A 13,622-nucleotide genomic window follows, 5' to 3' on the forward strand; every position below is an offset into this window, starting at 1 on the left:
AAGGGAGGAGATAGAATAAACTCCAAAAGCACAAATAAGCATTGAATACTACTAATAAATAGTAATAGTATTTTAAACACTTACTATGTGACAAGCACTGTACACTATGTGGCAGTCTCCTGGGGTAGATTTAATAAGAATAATAATGATCGTATTTGTTAAGTGCTTACTATGTGCCAAGCACTGTTCTAAACCCTGGGGTAGATACAAGGTAATCAGGTTGTCCCACATGGGGCTCACAGTCGTAATCCACATTTTACAGATGAGTCACATGGAAGTTAAGTGACTTGCCCAAGGTCACACAGCAGACAAGCGGCAGAGTCAAGATTAGAACCCCCATCCTCTGACTCCCAAGCCTGCTCTTTTCACTAAGCCACACTGTTTCTCATACAAGCAGATTAAACATCTCTCTCCCAAATGAACCCAGGTCCTCTGTCTCCCAGGCCCATACCCTTCCCTCTACATCGCAGAGAAAAAAAACCTACCTTCCTCTAGGCTAAAAAAAAATCTCAATTCTTATGTGAGCTATTTTTCTCTCTTGATCCTATGGAAATTCTTGCTGCTTCATTCTAGTTGAGATTTATGAGCTAATCTCAAGAGCCCAAATCCACCACGAACTTCAAATCCTACCAGACCTGAAAGTGAAATAGAGCCAGTAGCCCTCCCGCATTTGTCAGTGACACAACACAGACCTTAAAGAGTCCAAACTGTTGAACTAATGAATTTGCACTGGGTTCATTCACTCTGAAAGACCAGAGCCTTCAGGTAAACGAACAGAGTTAAAGGTTCTTAAGAAGAGAAAAGCATAGTGGGCACTTGCCCCTAGAAGAAATCTCAGACTCAGGCATAGGCTAATTTTCCTGAGACAAAACTAAGCTCTCTCACTCTTGAAAGCAGAAGAGTTGACAGCCTAGATACTGTTGCTATAGCAATGTGAGGAAGCATGCCACTCATGGCCACGGGACAGAATAATTTATTGGACACTGGCAGCTAAGAGGGCAGATTTTAGCATGGTTCTGATTAAAAACTGCACCTCTGCCTTAGCCTTTGATTTATACCTTACCTGAAAAAGAGGGCAATTTGTATAAATCTAATGGTAAGAAAGTAAGACTGGAATCGGGAAGCCTGGGTTCTAGCCCTGGTTCTGCCACAGACTGGTTGTGTGATCATTATCATCATCATCATCTTTTATGAAGGGTGGAGCACTGTGCTTTTCTGAGGTATTTGTTAAGTGCTTACTATGCATCAAGCATTGTTCTAAGCTGGGGGAAGATACAAATTAATCAGGTAGGATACAGTTCCAGTCCCACAAGGGGCTCACAGTCTAAGTAAGAGGGAGAACAGGCAGTGAATCCCCACTTTACAGTTGAGGAAACAAAGGCACAGAGAAGTGAAGTGTCTTGCTCAGGTCACACAGCAAGCAAGTGGGTAGAGCTGGGATTAGAACTCAGGTCCCCTGATTCTTAGGCACTTTCTATTAGGCCATGCTGTTTCTTACTTATTGTATTGCCTAAGCACTTAATACTCAAAACCTCCTATGGCATTTTTTCAGATATCTTACATACACCATTACTTAAGCACCAACTAGTGCCCATATCCCTTCTTTCTCCTATCTGTAATTTATTTTGCCATTTGTCTCACCCACAAAATCGTAAGCTGTTTGAGGACAGGAATCATGTCCACTAATTCTAGTCTACTTTCCCAAGGTCTTAGTACACTGTTCTGTAGATGCTCAGGAAACACTCTTGATTAATTGAAAGCATGGAGAACTCTTAATTGGCATCCTTCAGATCATTATCGGAAGGATAACAACTTAATGTCCTCATTCCCTGCCTCCCCTAATGGACACCGTGGAATTCAACAGCTTTGTCATAGCCATCATATTCCCACTGAGGATGGAGATATGCATGATCCAGATCTATAGGAAGCAAGAGAGAGGGTCTAAAATAAATGCATACAACTCAATTTTTCCTATTCCCCTGTGTTTGGCTTTCAGACACTGCCCTGGGGCTAGTATTATTTCTATAAACTAGATAATTAGAAGAATGATTTCTTCACCAAGTGAACTTAATAATAATACTAATGATGATGATGATGGTATTTGTTAAGCGCTTACTCTGTGCAAAGCACTGTTGTAAGCGCTAGGGTAGATACAAGGCAATCAGGTTGTCCCATGTGGGTCTCACAGTCTTAATCCCCAGTTTACAGATGAGGGAAATGAGGCATAGAGAAGTTAAGTGACTTTCCCAAAGTTACACAGCTGACAAGTGGTGGAGCTGGGATTGAAACCCACGACCTCTGAGTCCCCAAGCCGTGCTCTTTCCACTAAGCCACAGGTCATTTACAATTCTATATCAGAAATGAGTTGAGTCCCAGAATCAATCAATTGCATTTACTGAGCGCTTACTATGTTCAGAGGACTGTATAAGTGCTCGGGAGAGTACAATACAACAGAAATAGCAGACACGGTCCCTGCCCAAAGCGAGCTAATATTCCAATATTGCACTCCCAAGCCCTGTCCCTGATTGGCCTTAATAAAGCACATTAAACACTCACAACTATTCTACTGCTGTAGTTCAACCAGTCTTCTCCCATGGCTAACAGGCTTGCTAATCCAGATTCAAGTACATCCATTTTGAGCCAATGTAATTAGTACCTTCAGCCAATGCGGAAAGGTTCCAAATCAGAAGAGGGAAAGCGGGAGGAGTTTCTAAGGATTCACCCAGGTTCAAGCAGATAAACTCCAAATGGACAATTAACAATACAATTACAGGGAATTGCGACTAAATTTATCTCCCATGGGGTCTGGCATGATCACAGCTGAAAACAAATCGCCCCTTCTTCCACATTGAGGGCCCAGGCCTCTTTCCACTGTCTGATATAAACTATAAACAAATTAAAACACAAATGATTTATAATTTTCTAATTAAAAAGACTTCATCCAGAGACCACTTTTAAGGGCATAGCACAGGTTGGTAGGGAACAGGAAATTCTCCTCCAGGGTCTTCTGTCTGGCTGATAAGAGCTGAATTTAAGAGGCTCAAACATAGTATTTATGGACCGTGAGCCCCCCTAAAGAGGGAAAGCTCCAAGTGGAATCTAGTCAAGAAGATCTCCTGGCCTGTTTTTTGCTACCCGCCACAACTTCATTCCGCACCACACCCTACTTCCCTACTTTTAATTCTTTGCTTTTATGGGGTTTTCTCAGCCCTTTTCTATTGTTTGGATTCTTTCAGTATTAAGGCAATAGATCATTTCAAGGACCCTGTAATAGGATTTGGGTCTGCTGTCTAGAAGGAAGGGAGTTGCGCACTAAAATTGGGTGTAGTTCATTAGCATTTGGGAGATAACCTAAACCACTGAAAATTAGAAGGGAGGGAGGGAGAATGGGAAGAAAAGAGGAGATGCAGGGAATCAGGTGTAGATTAGAACCATGAAACTCAATTCTTGTAATGCCTGAAGTTACTCAAGGGCTGTGTTGGGAAATTTTGGAGGGAAATTAACTCTTTCAGACCATTAAGGGAAAATTTCAAACATCATAACCACGACTTTAATTACCATATCCACAAGGAAGCTTCCCAAATCTACAACTCCAGCCCTGATCTCTCTCTTTCTCTGCAGTCTCACATTTTCTCCTGCATTCAAGACATATTTACTCAGATGTCCTGCAGACACCTCAAACATTAACATGTCCAAAACAGACCTCATCTTCCCACCCAAACCTTACCCTCCCCCGACTTTTCCATCACTGTAGACAGCATCACTATCCTTCCACAAGACCACAAACTTGGAATTATTCTCAACTCATCTCTTTCAATCAACTCACCAAATCCTGTTGGTTCTACCTTTGCATCATTACTAAAATCCAAACTGCCAACCAAACTGCTACTCTACTGATCCAAGAACTTATCCTATCCCACCTTGACTACTCATCAGACTCCTTGCTGATTCCCCTGCCTCCTGTCTCTCCTCTCTCCAGTCCATATTTCATTCTGCTGCCTGGATCAATGTTGGGACTCCCTGTGGAGCACAAGCTCCCCTCACCAAAGATCACATAATTACAATACAGACATAACCAGGAGTTCTCTATCAAATTGAAGGCAAAACATCAGCAAATGGGTTTAAAATACAGACTGGGGGAAACTGGGCTTTGTTTTGTGTTTTTTTCCTGTGCTATTTGTTAAGTCCTTACTTTGCAACAAACGCTTTTCTAAGCATTGAAGTAGATACAAATGAATTTGGTTGGACACAGTCCCCGTCCTGCAGGAAACTCACAGTTTAAGTAAGAGGGAGAACAGGAGAACAGAGGCACAGAGAAGTTAAGTGACTTTCCTAAGGTCACACAGCAAGCAATTGGCAGAGCCGGGATTAGAAATCCAAGACCTATGCTCTTTTCACTAGGCAATGCTGCTTCTCCAGATACGGTTAGAAAGTTTGACCTGGAGAAAAACTGAAATCTTCTCCACAGAGAGCTTTAAAATGAAGATAGATTGCAGCTGATCTGGGTTGTTTAAAAACTGCCTGATGGAAGAGGAATGACTTGAAGCTTCCTCAAAGTTCCTTCCAAACCTAGAGTCCCTAAAGAGTTCAAATCCAGATTCTTTTACACCGATTCTGCTTCCGGCCCGTAAAAAGTCTGTACAATGCCTCCACCTGGCAAATATCACATACCACATTTTCCCAGCTGATTTCAAACCCAGCAGTGTGAGAAGCATAGTTAGTGAAAAGCACAAGCCTGGGAGTCAGAGGACCTGGGTTCTTATTCTGACTCTGCCACTTGCCTGCTGTGTGACCTTGGGCAAGTCACTAACTTCTCTGTGCCTCAGTTACCTCATCTGTAAAATGGGAATTAAAACTGTGAGCCCCGTGTGGGACAAGGACTGCGTCCAACCTATGCTTGTATCCAACCCAGTGCTTAGTAGTCAGTGACACATAATAAGCACTTAACAAATACCACTAAAAGCGGAACTGAAGTGGCTTCTCACCTTTAAAGAGGAGGCAAATCCAAACACACTCGACTACCAATAGTACCAGTGTTTTAAAAGGAAAAAAAAACCAGCTTCAAATCCCCGTTTCTTGAACGAGGTTTGGAGATTGCTACTGAATGGGATAGACTTTTTCACTTTTCTTTGTTTTTTAAGGAAAGCAGCAGGGGGTGAGTGTAATGAGCAGAGAAAGACTACATGGAAATTGTCACAGAATCTTTTTCATAGCAGGTCCTTCATTACATTAATTACACTCATACAAAATGAAAGGTGAAAAATGGAATAGAGCCTCCAATTTCCAAGATGTACTTCAGCAAGGACATTTTGATAGGACAATGTTTAATAATTGCTTGAAATACTTCACAATTTTCAAGTTATTCTATAAAGAAAGACATTAAGTCCTACTTGTTCACACTTTCTTCTCCCATTACTCTCCAACTCACACACTTCGTTCCCCTCAAACCTATCTTCTTACTGTGATTTGTTCTCATCTTTCCCATTCCAGGCATCTTGCTCAAACTATCCCCGCCCCCGGCTGAAACTCCCTCCCACTTCACATCTGAAAGACCACTGTTTACCGCGCTCTTTAAAGCCCTTTTGAAATTACATCTCCTCCAGGAGGCCTTCCCTGATTATTTCTCATCTCCCCCCTCTACATTCCCTCACCTCTACTTCAGGACTTTCATACCACTTAAGGACTTGGGTACAACAACTCCCCATGGTACTTCTATTTGTACTCTATTTCTTCCAACTAGATGTAATTTATTTTAGTGTCCATTTCTCTCACTCCACTCCCCACTAAGTCTCTCTGGTGGAAAGAAGCATATTTTAAGGCTGCTGATTATTCTGGAAGTGCTGGTCACTAACTTCTTTAGTAGCAGTAACCTCTTGTAGATGGTGCAAATCCTGACCCTTCCATTTCTAAAGTGACAGTTATTCTCCCAAAGCTGGTGTGGGGCTTGAGTTTCAAAGTCAGCCATCTTGTATTCAGGGTTTCAGGTATCCTGGGCCAGTTCTACTTCTGGCTATGATAAGTATTCTCTTTCCAGTAGCCTCCCACTGGGAGGGTCCCTTCTAGTCACCTCAACTTCATTCATAACAATCTAGTTTCCTCATTGCAGTACTGTCAACTCCTCTAATTGCTCTTTAATGAGGTAGTCTTCAGGGGCAGTTGACTCATCTTGACCATCTTTGGCCACTCCAAAATGTTCAGGTGGCTTTGATGGGACGGGGCATATATATCCAGGGATTTCTCACGCAACCAGAAGAAGAAGACTCGAGTCAGCCACTGAGTGGCAGCAAAACCCATTGAACAAGAGCTTCTGTGACATCTAAGTGAACTGGAATTATTTCAGGTGAGAAAATATTGGCGTAGTTTGTATGGAAAATGGTATCTTAAGGGTCAGTTGCCTTAAAGAATTCCAAAAGGAGTTGACTCAATCCGTCAGTTATATCTATTGCGTATTATCATCAGCAACCTTGGTACGTACCGAGTGCTTACCACGTGCAGAACACTGAACTAAGAGCTTAGGAGAGTATGGTACCAACAGTGTTGGTAGACACATTACCTGCCCACAAGGAGCTAAAAATCTTAATTAGAGAAAAATGACTTGGTTTACACTACCACAGTCTTTACTCACCCTCACTACTGTCCTGTTAAAGAAATGTATTCTCCCACATACTCTGATCTAGGAGGGAACCCTCCCTGCCAATTGCCATTGAACAATTCCAAAAGAATTATCTGGACCCGATCTCTGGGAATTCCATGACTGCCACCCAAATCATTTCCCAGCCAGCATCTTCTAGAGCAAAACCAAAGTTGTGCCCTTTGTGACAATAACATGGACTCAGTGCAAGACAAGAGGGGCGATGAAGTTTTTGCCAAGTGAGAATTTAGGCTTGCACCCACGATATATCACCCCCAGTTCCCCTCTAACACAGCGGTTGCATGCTTGAAGAAAATTGCTGTAAGGAAAACTCTAGTCTTAGTACTCACCACGGGTCCGACGCAGCACGCAAGCACCCAGCCGTTTGCTCTGACGCCACACGGTGCTTTCTCTGACCCACGTGGTTGGAAGAATGTGTCTTATTTCTGCCATCGTGCTTTATCTAAAAAGCAGAGTGGAAAGATGTATTGTGGCAAAACTACCTGCATTTCTCATCAGGGTTATAGCCAGGTTTCGAGCCAGCCTTTGATGTAATTATCTTCTCTGGTGGGTGACTATATCTTCGGCAGGCTACAAGCACACACCCACCCCACAAGGCAGGGGTGCCATCACTTACATCTCTTATCCTGATCCCCACAGCCAACTATAGCCAACTTATTAAAGGTGCCCTGAGAAATAATAATACTCATAACTGTGGTATTTTTTCAAAGTATACTATGTTCCAGGCACTGTACTATGTACTGTGTGGATACAAGCAAATGGACTCGGACACAATCCCTGTCCCATTTGGGTCTCATAGTCTCAATCCCCATTTAACAGATGAGTTAACTGAGGCCCAGAGAAGTGAAGTGACTTGCCCAAGATCATACAGACAAGTGGTGGAGCCGGGATTAGAACCCATGACCTTCTGACTCCCAAGCCCTATCCACTACACCGTGCTACTTCTCTGTAATTGCCCACCCCTGCAAACACAATTTTGCTCAGGATGTGAGAAGCCCTACTCCGGGAGCAAAACACCTACTCAGGATTAAATCTCTAACTCTACTCTTTTCTGCTTTCCCTCTTCTGATCACTCTTTGCCCATCTTCTGCTCCAACTGAGGAGATATGCGCCAGGCCCACAGCCAGGGCTGTTTCTTCACATAAACCAAATAATCAGGCTGAGAGTTGGAAGTTTCAAGGAGGAAATTGATTCCCCTTACTCGACTGGTGAGTAGTCCTCAGCATCCACTAACAATCCAGTCATCTCTCAGAAGTCTCGGGGAATTGGCTAGAGAAACCCCTACTAATGAAATGAAATTGTGACTACCTCTCTACTGAGAGGTACCCAAACTCAAATCCACTCAGTTACCAATCAGTGGTATTTATAAGTACTTACTATATGCGAGCACTTACCAAGTGCTCAATTTTTCCATAATGCAAGTTTCTACTATGCATTGGGATTAGAACCCTGTTAGGGAATTAGGGATTGTTCTTCCAACACAACATGCCTCTATCTGAAGAGTGTTGCGACGCTAGAAGATACGGCTGTGTGCACACGGGCAACGCCAAAGCTATTGTGCATGCTTTCCTTGAAGTTCATCAGGAACAGAGTAGGAGAACTGAGTGAAACAATGAGGGAAAGATTAAACCTAAATTGAAAAATATTCGGCTTCCAAGGGCCACATTTAAGTCTGGAGATTCCCAGCTTCACCACATCAATAGTAATAATAAGTACGGTAACATTTGTTGACTACTTTAAAGGCACCAAGTACTGTACTAAGCGTCCCCTCTCAGGGTCGCACCTGGAGAGTTTCCAGTACTACCAGTCTCGGCTACGGGAGGGAGAGTCAAGCAGAGGCCTATTCATTCCACTCCTAGCTTGGGCAGCGGCTAGCGGGTGGAAGGCAATCTGCTACCGGTCAAAACTCACCCGTGCCGGGCAGCAGCGGCACGGGAGAGAGTCGAGGGCAGAGGCTCGAGTTTACTGCGTGGAAGGCAACAACGGTAAGCCACTTCCATATTTGTACTACAAAAACTCTATGGTTACACTACCGGAATGATTGCAGATGGAGAGCGGGGCATTCTCGGAGAGATGCGTCAGTGGTGTCGCCGTGGGTCAGAAACTACTCGACGGCATAAGACAAGGTTGTATCAAGTGCTGGGATAGATAAAGAATGAAGTACCAACAGTGCAGAGAAAGATAGTTTTAAATGGAGATGGGGTACTGACGGTATGCTGAGGATGGGCTGTCTCAGCGTAACAGATCAAACAGTTATCATGTTTTTGGCTTCCAACCCTCCCACCTGGACACTGGCCCAGAACCAACTAATGTCATATTGGCAGTCACTCCAGGCACTAAGGACACCGACTTGGATTATTTTCCTTGTCAAGTAGAATGAAAACCCTGTCACTTTTAAAGAGCAGCTCAAAAGCCACTGCTATTCCCCAGCAGACTAGATACCAGTTTTCCCCATTTATATTATTTAATTCAAAGTATGACTAATAGGAGGAAGTCAGATGGCTTTGTAAAATAACTCTGAAAAGATGGAAAAGTGCTGTCAATCAGTCCAAAGCCAAATCCCACCTGTGAACCAGTCCACCGACTCCCAGGAGAGGAGAGGAATAGGTTGACAGTCACCTTTTTAATGAGTCACCCCCCTCCTCTGGGCCCTATTGATAGGTACTGATCATTGAGAGTCTTTGTTCCATCAGGCAGCCCCATAAAGTGCTCAGCTCTCCCGCAGGTAAAATGAGAAAATTGGGTAACTCCAGCCCTATTCATTCTAATTGTTTTGGAACCCCTAAATTTCAAGCTAACGGTTTTACTGTACCTAGCTCATTAGCCGCCAGTTTTCCATGGAGTGGAGGACTGAAACCCAGCTCCTATGCAGGTTTTGAAAGTCTCAGCGGGGATTGCCTTAAATTGTCCTTTCTCCTGCTCTGTTCTGTCCCTCTTCCTCACTGGCAGGAATGGGCTATAGAAAAGAGAAACAGCAGGGGTCGAAACTGGGATTTTTTTTTTTTTAAAGGGTAAGTCACATGGTGTCTCTGAAGGAGAGCTGACTAGGGTTAGGCCAGGGGGCTGCCAGGACATGGAATCCTCTGGAAGAGAGGCCTGAGGTCTAGTCCACGGGCTGGCCCTGGGCCGGGGACTTCGGGCAGTCCATCTGGCTGTAGGGAGAGGTCTTGTCTTTTCCAGGCAGAAACCAAGCCCCTTTGTTGTCTACTCCTTTGATGTGTGCTCCGCAAAAAACAACTGGAGAGTAGTGGAAAAACAAAGAGAGAGGGGCCAATTGGAATCCACTTTCTCTCAGAAGTGGAAGAATTCTCTTTTAATCTAACTGAAAGACAGATGTGGGCCAAAGAGAAACCGCCCAATAAATACAATGCATTATCTGACACCGGCTCCCCCCGACCCTCCGGGGGTTTACCTTCAAGTTATTTGACCTTCTGTTTGCTAAAGAACAGTTCGGCTTCTACATACAATTGCCTATGGAATGTTGGTGACTGAATCTTCATTGATGAAACTGTCAAATGAAATTGGAAGAACTTCTCGCCTTTGATGACTGCTGCTGAATACATCACCTGTCCTACCTAAGACCTTTCTATGGCACTTTTCGGGGAACACACTGGGAGGATATTTTTTTCTGATTCTAGCAAGACTGAATAACAATACTAATAAATTCGTTAAGCATTTACTATGCATCAACCACTGAGGGAGTTACAAAGCAAATCGAAATAGTACCTATCCTTCATGGAGCGCACAGACTAAGGAGAAGGAAAAAGGCATTTAATCTCCAATTTAAGCAAATTTCATTATAGAATGCTTACTCTGTGCCAGAGAACTGTAATGAGCACTTTGAAGAGCACATTAGAGTTGGCAGACCCATTCCCTGCCCTCCCTGGTTTCAGATGAGGAAACTGAGGTTCAGAGAGGTTAAATGATTTACCCAAGGTCAGGCAGTAGACAAGTGGCAGAATAATAATGTTGGTATTTGTTAAGCGCTTACTATGTGCAGAGCACTGTTCTAAGCGCTGGGGTAGACACAAGGGAATCAGGTTGTCCCCCGTGGGGCTCACAGTCTTAATCCCCATTTTACAGATGAGGTAACTGAGGCACAGAGAAGTTAAGTGACTTGCCCAAAGTCACACAGCTGACAAGTGGCAGAGCCGGGATTCGAACCCATGATCTGACTCCAAAGCCCATGCTCTTTCCAGTGAGCCACGCTGCAGAACAGAGATTAGAACCCAGGTCTAACTCCCAGGCCACTAGGCCAGGCAGCTTTGAGATGAAGTAACTGAATCTCTCAAAAAGTTTTAAAGTTCTCAGAGGATGGGAATGGGAGTTCCATTAAAGGTATATTTGTTGTACTCTTGCAACTAGGTAATTAATCTCTAGTTTCTGCAAACCAAACAATAAAAAAAATACTGAAATAAATTACATCATACTTTCTCCAGTTGTCATTTCAAGTTACAAATATGAGAAGTCATTTAACCTCTGGAAATCAATCAATAGCATTTATTGACTGCTTACTATGTGCAAAAGCCCTGTACTGTTTGGAAGGGTACAGTAAAACAGAATTCATTTATTCAGTAAGTTGTATTTATTGAGCACAATGTTCAAAGCACTGTACTAAACATTGGGAGAGTATAATATAACAATAAACTGACATATTCATCTTCCCTGCCCTTAATGAATTTACAGTCCAGAGGGAGTTCAATGGAGGAATATGATCAGTTCTTAATTTTCTCAATTTATTTTGCAAGCCTCTCATCTGTCTTCTGAAGAATCAGTTTACAAGAGCTATGATTCAGGAACTTTAAGGAACTCTGCAACATCTAAGAGCCAAAAATAATAATCCAAAACTCTGTTCCTACTCAGTGCAGTCCATTAAGTGCTTGAGAACATTCTTACAAGAGGTAACAGAGTTGCCTTCCCTCCCCTCATCCATCAGAATACTTCCTCTCCAACTCTTATGATCAGTAATTTTAATTCAGATTGTTGGCAAAAATCATTCTCAGCTGTTGCCCACCATACTAAGTTCTCAATAAATGTTAACAGGTAGGTTTTAACAGCAGCAGGGGTCTGGAGACCAGGCTTCAGTAGGTGTTATGTTCTTGTGACAGATGTAGGTTTTATATCTTTCATAGGTATCGACAAAAAAGTAGACATAATTAAGGAATTTTTTGCTTTTCAAGTAATCTGAGATAGCCAATATGTTTGGAAGGCTAAGAAATCACACAACAGTGATACCAATTTGGAAGCTAGATTTGGTGGGACAAAGAATTATTTCCTGGGAACAAATCTGTGGCCTAGTGGAAAAGACCATAAGCCAGGGAGTCAGAGGACCTCAGTTTTAAACTTGACTCTGTGTTTGCCTGCTGTGTGACTTTGGGGCAAGTCACTTGATGTCTCTGTGCCTCAGTTCCCTCATCTATAAAATGGAGATCCAGTACATAATTACCTTTGCTTAACACTTACAAAGCCCTAGCATACGTTTCAGGACACTTAGAGCAGATATTCAACCAAAAGAGTCTCTAGTTTACTGCAATGGTGAAATATAACTGAAAATAACAGCAACAAAACAAAGTAAATTTATCTGAGTAAACAGCCTTTGGCAACTGTCATAAACACCGAAAGACAAGCAGCTGTCTGTATGCTAACATCCAAAAACTTCTACCATTGGGAATACTTACTCATAAACACTCCATAATATCATTTGAAGAAAGAACTTGAATGCAGACACAAAGCCAATCTGAAGTGATCAGTATGTTCCAAGAACACTAATGAGGTGGGTGATGCAAATTTATGCCCTGACGCACTGACCAATCAAGCTGAGGGATTTTTTTAAATTAATTTGTACCTACTTACCTCCTATGTGATCTTGGGCAGACTGCTTTAATATTTCTGTGCTTCAGTTTCCTCATCTGAAAAATGGAGGTTAAATGCCTCTTCTCCCTCCTACTTGAACTGTGAGCCCCAAGAGGGACAGGGAGTGTGTCCAACCTGATTATCTTATATCTACTTCAGTGCTTAGTACAGTGCTTGACCAGTAATAACTACTTAAATACTACAGTTATCAACAATTATTGCTAGGGTGGCCTAATGGAAAGAACATGGGCCCGGGAGTCAGAGGTCATGGGTTCGAATCCCACCTCTGCCACTTGTCTGCTGTGTGACCTTGGGCAAGACACTTAACTTCTCTGTGCCTCAGTTACCCCATCTGTAAAAATGGGGATTAAAAAATGTGAGCCCCACGTGGGACAATCTGATTGCCCTTATCTACCTCAGTGCTTAGAACAGTGCTCAGCACATAGTCCCATAATTATTATTAGAACTAAAATGTTACTGTACCCACTAGAACATGAAAATTTTTTTATTGATTCCTAGTCCTTCAATTGGTCCCTCCTTCTTTCCTTTCTCTGTTCCCTATTTCACCGAAGCATGAGAGCACAAGGTCCTTGTGAGCACAGTCCCCACCTGTTTCTCTTGGAGCCTCAGAAGCCAAAGAACACCAGGCTTTTCCTTCTGACTGCAAGTTCCTTGTGGCCAGGGAACAGGTCTAACCATTTGGTTACGTTGTATTCTCCCAATTTCTTAGCACAGTGCTCCCTTCACAGAAAGAGCTCAGTAAACACAGTAGATTGATTGATTCTCCCCCTCTAGTTCTCTAGCTTCTGGCTCAGTTTGTCCTGCTTAGGAGGCAAGGTGTGAAAACATGAGGCAGAGATGCAGGGGGGCAATGTTTTGGTAAAGCTAATTATGCCAGATCATTTTTTAAAAAGCCATAAACTTGTGCATCTCCCAAGGGGTCAAATTGTGCTCAGTAATTGCCAGCAGAGGCCACCATAATTAGTGGTATTCACTAAGCACTGTTTGCAGAGCACTGTACTAAATGTTTGAGAGAGTAGAAGATACTTGGTCCCTGTTTACAATGAGTTTGAGAGTATGCTTGCAGTCAAGCAGCCCACCAGCTGAAGGTGGGAAT

The 13,622-nt window shown here is 43.0% G+C and overlaps 1 non-coding gene across 1 annotated transcript; it reads left to right on the top strand.

Moving 5' to 3' along the window:
- Positions 1–8,417: 8,417 nt before the first annotated feature.
- Positions 8,418–8,553, top strand: LOC114814067. The gene has a single exon (XR_003761809.1). It is a non-coding gene; the product is annotated as a small nucleolar RNA SNORA7 (small nucleolar RNA).
- The last annotated feature ends 5,069 nt before the right edge of the window (positions 8,554–13,622 follow it).

Source organism: Ornithorhynchus anatinus, chromosome 8 (assembly GCF_004115215.2).
Source record: "Ornithorhynchus anatinus isolate Pmale09 chromosome 8, mOrnAna1.pri.v4, whole genome shotgun sequence".
NCBI classification, from domain to species: domain Eukaryota; kingdom Metazoa; phylum Chordata; class Mammalia; order Monotremata; family Ornithorhynchidae; genus Ornithorhynchus; species Ornithorhynchus anatinus.